The 6,000-nt window shown below is 42.6% G+C and overlaps 1 protein-coding gene across 8 annotated transcripts in view; it reads left to right on the top strand.

Annotated features, from left to right (window-relative positions):
* Positions 1-6,000, top strand: part of LOC105560781 (pleckstrin homology domain-containing family G member 5) — a 161,855-nt gene that overhangs the window by 140,817 nt on the left and 15,038 nt on the right. The window lies entirely within an intron of this gene.

The following is a 6,000-nucleotide window of genomic DNA, read 5'->3' as shown; positions in this document are numbered from 1 at the left end:
GATTACAGTACGCGTAAAAACAAAGCGGGGGGGTTCACGATTTTATATAAAAAACGAAGAGAAATTAAAAATATCAGCATGTGAAGCCTAACCACAATTACTTATAAAGCGATATTTTTAATTTCTCTTCGTTTTTTATATAAAGTCGTGAACCCCCCGCTTTGTTTTTACGCGTACTGTAATCGCGTGGAAGAATTTTGTAATTTTATAAAGCCAAATTCAAATTGCTCACGATTAAAAAATTAAAAATTTCAAATACCAATATCTTTCTCATTAGATTTCCGACCCGAGTGTTTCAAGTATAAAAACGTTATGCTATGCGGTCCGCAACTTATCCTGGTATTATTTTAGGCGTAAAAACTAATGAAAAGATTCAGCAGCGCAAAAACTATATTCGAATGTGTCGGTAAAACAGATGACTTTAGCATTCTCTTTTTCGATAACTAGTAGATGATTTAATCAGCTACATTAATAGTTACTTTATATATGTATATTTTAAATCTCCACAGATCGCATTAGGCCTTGCATTTGCGCACAAACGCCTTTATCGTCACTTTACAATTCAAGTGCAGATTTGACATTTTTATTTTCATCGCAAGAAAGTAACTGCAAAGTAACGATTCGTTACTTTTTGAGTAACTGTAACCAGCTACATTTTTAGCGAAAGAAACTGTAACTGTAACTAGATACTTTTATATAAAGTAACTTTCCCAACCGTGATAAAAGTGCAGGTCCAGGCATTAGTGAATAAGACTGTACATGCGAGTTTAAGCAGATTCTATCCTAGGATTTAATTATCAGACGTGCTGAACTAGTTCCTCGATTTTTGCCACCGACTAAACCCAGCCAATAAATGTTGACGTCTGCGTCATTAATGATTTCACATTAATCTAATGTGATTGCACGTCGCGATATAGGAGTTCGATAATAGTAACTTTAACAATTAATCGTGATGGCACGTTACGACGGAAAACGATGACTAGCAATTAGCGATGGTCTCGTATATAATATTGAATTGTGCTGAACGAATGATAATTGCTATTGTGTCCGAATTGTTTGACATTAATTTTCACACGTTTCGTCGAAAGATACCGCTCGATACTCTCTCGCTCACTCACTCTCTCTCCCTCTCTCTCTTGGTTTCGACTACTATAACCAATTAATTATTAATGGTGCGTCGGAACGCTCCTGCTCATTTGCGGCTAGCGAGTATCGAGCACAATTAATTATTCTACACCGAACGAGATGGTCTGGTTAATTCCCGAGGTTGATTAATCAACCGCATAGACGTAGCTTGAAGGTGAGTGACATAAATCGCGAGTGGATCATACGCGTCGAAGAAAATCTGCGTTTTCGACAGCGAGAATATAGACAGCTGTCGTAAATCGTCCAAGCCCGTGTCAAATAATGGAGCCTGCGATATTTGTATCACCGAACGGATCCTAGATTTAACTTTCCCGAGGACGTCTTTTCGCCGGTGATATTTTAAAACAGTACTTAGCTTCCCCCAGGACTCCGTAGTCTCTCCCTCTCGCTGTATATTTATTTTATTCGATGCTTTTTTAGAATTTTCGAGGAAAATGCACTTCCTGAAATGTTCTCCGCGACGCGTTGAAACTCTATAAACCTTTCCGGTCAGTTTTCCCCGTGCACTTTTAAATGCCGCAAAATATATTATTCAGTTGGATTTACAATACTTAATTAGACCGTGTAATCAGTTCAGGCACAAAGTTAATCGATGAAACGCGCGAGAAATAATTCAACGCTTCTAAATTTGTTAAATCATCAGGGATCACGCACAGACCATTCCCTCGCTTCCTCTGATTAATTTAATTGTCTTCCGGCGACTTGAGGCAACGAAGATATCCGGCGATGACAGGCGAGGGTTTCAAAGAATCGTTAATAAATAATGAAGAACGGACGAGTAATTAAATTCGCCTCCTTTCCAGTTTGGTCGGACGGATAATGAAAGCTCGGAAGAAAGAGAGAGGACGCCGATCGATAAGATCCTAGTTTTTCTTTTCCGAGACCGATATTGAAGCTGGACTTATAACAATTCTAAACAAATCCGTCATTACACGCTGTACTGTTGCGAATCTGGTTCAAGATCTCATATCGCAAACAATTGAACTCGACTGAAACATGCTTCGCCGTCACAATTACCCCCCCTGTTACAACTTAATTGCTATCTTTGTTAATTGTGTTTGGCTCTTCCGTAACAGAGTTAACCCATCTCTTAACCCCTTCGTGTACTATCGCGCGTTAGATGCAGCTGCCCCGCGCGCAAAAAGGAGAACAAAATGGGGAAAACGAGGAGAAGATGCGCCCCGCGCTTCGCTGGGAATTTAAACACATTTATATCCGTTCGAACGTACGTGTGAATAAAACGCGAGCATAGAGCTTATATCCCTCCGCCTTCATCCCTCTGTGTCTCTAGGATATTTGAAGTGCAACACAGTTGTGTGTGCGTGTGTGTGTGTGTACGCAACAATGCATCTTAATGCAATAATTTATCGAGGTGATAAATTTTACCTTTGCGTTTTTCGAGCGAAACACGATTTTCACACGGCGAAAAGGGGAGGGCGGGGCGGCAGAATGTGCTCGCGGGCGAGCTGCATAATCCTATCGGGGCGAAAAAGGGCGAGAGGGGTGGAACGGGCGATAGAGGAGCTAAACGCGACTTGACGCTCTTACGGAAAATTCTCTCAGTTACTTAACGCGCCGCTATTTCGTTCCTATCGTGATTTCCCCGGTGGATTTGACCCTGAGAGGCGCGCGCGCGCACACACACGGGGAAGGTCGCAGATTCTGTCGAGTGATTTCGAGGAGAGCGAGCGCGAATCGTGCGACCGATGAAAGCCTCCGCGTGGAATGGATACGAATAACGTGTACAATACCCCACGCTGAAATAACATCGTACTTGCTACACGATTGTGTAGCACGGGGGGGGGGGGGGAGGGGGTTTAAAACCGCCGGTGTTCAGATCGTCAATAAGCATCTCAAAGACTGAACGTTGCAACGAAAATAATCTTAAGCAACAAATAAGAAAATGGCCAGTGCGAGCCTAAGGCAGGATGTAGACAGCCGTTCCTTGCAAATTTTATTAAATTGTAAATTCGTATACCGCTTCATTTTCCACATCTGTTGATGTAAAAAATAATTTTAGAAGTGTTAAAAATGGTTTATTCAGAGGCACACATAATATTATGTTATTATGCAATTATTAAATTACTAAAAAAATGTTCATTATTAATTATTATACAAATATCACACTCTTATGCCTCCTAAGAATCGCAGACGTTTAGGGCATGTCATTAAACCAGCGCTTGTTAAAATAAAAAGACAGGAAAGCCTTAACAAACGTATTTTCGGGAAGTAACGTTTATTGACAGCGATGGCTGAGATACGATTCGTTAGGTCAGCTATGAGTGCGTTGAGCAAACCCATTAACGTAGATTAGTTCTACTAAAGGCATGCTTTCTAAGATAAACAAGCGCTATTGGAAATGTATGCGGGGGAAAATCTATCGGCACCTCGGCACGTCAGATACGGGGCTGAACAATTTCGGAAACTGCATGCTACTCTGTTTATTAAACAATGCGTCATATGTTTGCTATGAGCAAGTGCTTTGTAAGTTCAATCGATAAACGTAGACCTTTGCTACATGTGCGTACACGAGTCACGTTGAAATGGGAGGAAATCACATAGAACGTTTGCGGCAGAGATAACGCGAAACTATTCAAATCTTAATAATAAGTATTGACTTTGAAAATTACACGGAGAGAATTTTCTTGTCTGCTAGTAAAGTGTGCGGTAAAGTTTCAAAAAGCTCTCATAAAGTCCTTCAAAATACCATCTCGTCTCACGATTACGTGATTTTCAGGATAAATTTTAAGAGAAAATTCTATTAATTGAGACTTTCTTGTTTTTTTTTCTTTATCAACGTACCGTCTAAAGAGTTTGCAACTTTCGTCTGGGACATGTGTCTGGGACACAATGGTGATTTCTTTAAGAGCATTGTAGTTTTCGGAAATAATGAAATAAATATATTTCGCGGTTATTCGTGCGCGACAAAAATCGGTCTCGGACCGAAATGCGTATGCATACAAATGCAAGCGTGCATGTATAATTCCAGCGCGACGACGTAACGACCGTGTCGGAAAAATGTTCAATTTCCTCGACGTCGGGCCCGGGCGGAACGTAATCAGGATACGCTCGCCCGCGATCGACAGATCGCCAATAATATTCTTTACAGTTGAAAGTCGTCGGGTTTCTTTTGTAACCGTTGCGCCAGGACGATCGTCGGTAGGGGAAGAATACGCGATATTATTCAAGAGCGAGAGGCGAGCCACGCGTCGTCATGTGGCACAAAATTAATGAGCCACGAAAAAGGAGACTACACGTTTCCTCGGAGGACAGATACGCACGAATGTAACAGAGTTGTCTCGTGAAGTTGTCGCGGCGCGGCGAGTCGCTGCTATATTATTTATCGCTATCATTCTCGGAACGTGAATTTAAAACATTTCGAGGGAGGGCACGTTAAATCCATACAAACACCATATTCAGAATATAGATATGCACATTATCGTAACAATTTCTCGATGTTTGTAACACGCTGAATAATGCAGATCCTATGTGGGCGCACATTTTCTTCGGCCGCTCCATGATCGGCAGTAGCGAGAGGCGGTGAAGGTCAGACATCGCTACAAGGAAAGACCGGCTAAGGCAAAAACCGCCAAAATGAAAATGTTGCTGTGTAAATAGTAGGGGTATCTACATTGTTTTGCGTTGCAACGTTCACCAAGTTTGCTGCACAAAACGCATACAGTTGTCTCCACTTGTCATACCAATGTGGCTATGACAACCACAGATATAGCTGTCCCAAATATTTATCGCAATCAATATCGCAAGAAGATGAGGCGAAAGCGTATAATAAAATATGACGTTATCTCCGTAAGAAGTTCATTAACTCCGTAGAGAATTACCGGGACGTCGTAATCTCCCAAGTCGGAGAAACACGGGGATTTATCACTTGTCTACGTAGTCGGAAAATGAAGCGCCACGACGAAGACTTTCGTCTGCGCGCGAACGGATGGCGCGAACGGTCGGGGATTGCAGTAATATACGCGTCGACGGGGCGACGATTTTACCGTATTTTTTCATTTAATCGGCCGGGCCGAACGACGAGTTGACGAAATTAAACCGGGACCCGACTGCGGGCAAGTTCCGTGCGTTCGAGGAAACCATGCAACAGCCGGTCCCGCCGCTCGGGACCCAGATGCCGGTGTGGCGAGCGTCCTGGTGGCAATATAGGGACGGTGCACAACTCCGAGTGATTAAAATTCGAAACTAACTAAATCCGTAACAAGGCGATTGCAAACGTCACATGTAACAGGCCGCAATTAAAGCGCTATACGTATATTACAGTGCGGATGCGTACGCACGAGTTATATTCTAAAATTGCTTTCCACAACATAATTAAATTTCCAGCTTAAGCGTATGATTTCATTTGTAATAATCTACTCGCATGAAAATAAACGCGCGCGGGGGTCCGTACGGCCGGGGAAATATGATGATTCTACGGTGATAAAATAACTCGGAATTTAGAGCTTCCAGAAATAAGCTTCGGAAATGCGTCCCCCCCCCCCCCCCCGGGATGATTTGTCCAATTTCTTTTTTTTTTAAGCGACCGTACGCGTCCTGGTACTTTACATTTTTATTTTCGCGTGGCAATAATGAGACTTTAATACGGACAATGGACGAGTGTAAGTGATCGGGTTAGCCCTGGATAATGGTCGAGTTAATGCTTGACAGCGACCCTTGTAATGCGTTTGATCCTTTGATCCTTTTGCGCGCGGAAAAGGCTAAGTTCTGACGCGGACCATCGCCGTGGAAAAGCTCTCGAGATACAAAATTGGGCCGCCCCCGGCGCATACGATTTTAAACGGTTCCCTATGATTTTCTCGCGCATTATAGAGATGTTACGCGCGGCGATAACAA

This window comes from Vollenhovia emeryi, unplaced genomic scaffold, assembly GCF_000949405.1.
Source record: "Vollenhovia emeryi isolate VEMERY1.0 unplaced genomic scaffold, V.emery_V1.0 DF939221.1, whole genome shotgun sequence".
Taxonomy (NCBI): domain Eukaryota; kingdom Metazoa; phylum Arthropoda; class Insecta; order Hymenoptera; family Formicidae; genus Vollenhovia; species Vollenhovia emeryi.
The sequence above is the reverse complement of the archived record's forward strand: the minus strand, read 5'-3'. Positions and strand labels throughout refer to the sequence as shown.